The sequence below is a fragment of the Salmo trutta genome, chromosome 3 (assembly GCF_901001165.1).
Source record: "Salmo trutta chromosome 3, fSalTru1.1, whole genome shotgun sequence".
NCBI classification, from domain to species: Eukaryota; Metazoa; Chordata; class Actinopteri; order Salmoniformes; family Salmonidae; genus Salmo; species Salmo trutta.
In genome coordinates this window covers 13,231,432-13,231,985 of record NC_042959.1, presented here as the reverse complement: position 1 = coordinate 13,231,985, position 554 = coordinate 13,231,432, and positions in this window count along the sequence as shown.

Here is a 554-nt window from a genome sequence, read left to right as displayed (position 1 = left end):
AAACAACTGAACATTCCTGTCTGTGTGGACCTAAACAACTGAACATTCCTGTCTGTGTGGAACTAAACATTCCTGTCTGTGTGGACCTAAACAACTGAACATTCCTGTCTGTGTGTACCTAAACATTCCTGTCTGTGTGGACCTAAACAACTGAACATTCCTGTCTGTGTGGAACTAAACAACTGAACATTCCTGTCTGTGTGGACCTAAACAACTGAACATTCCTGTCTGTGTGGAACTAAACATTCCTGTCTGTGTGGACCTAAACAACTGAACATTCCTGTCTGTGTGGAACTAAACATTCCTGTCTGTGTGGACCTAAACAACTGAACATTCCTGTCTGTGTGGAACTAAACATTCCTGTCTGTGTGGACCTAAACAACTGAACATTCCTGTCTGTGTGTACCTAAACATTCCTGTCTGTGTGGACCTAAACAACTGAACATTCCTGTCTGTGTGGAACTAAACATTCCTGTCTGTGTGGACCTAAACAACTGAACATTCCTGTCTGTGTGGAACTAAACAACTGAACATTCAAAAGAAAGAAAAAAGGG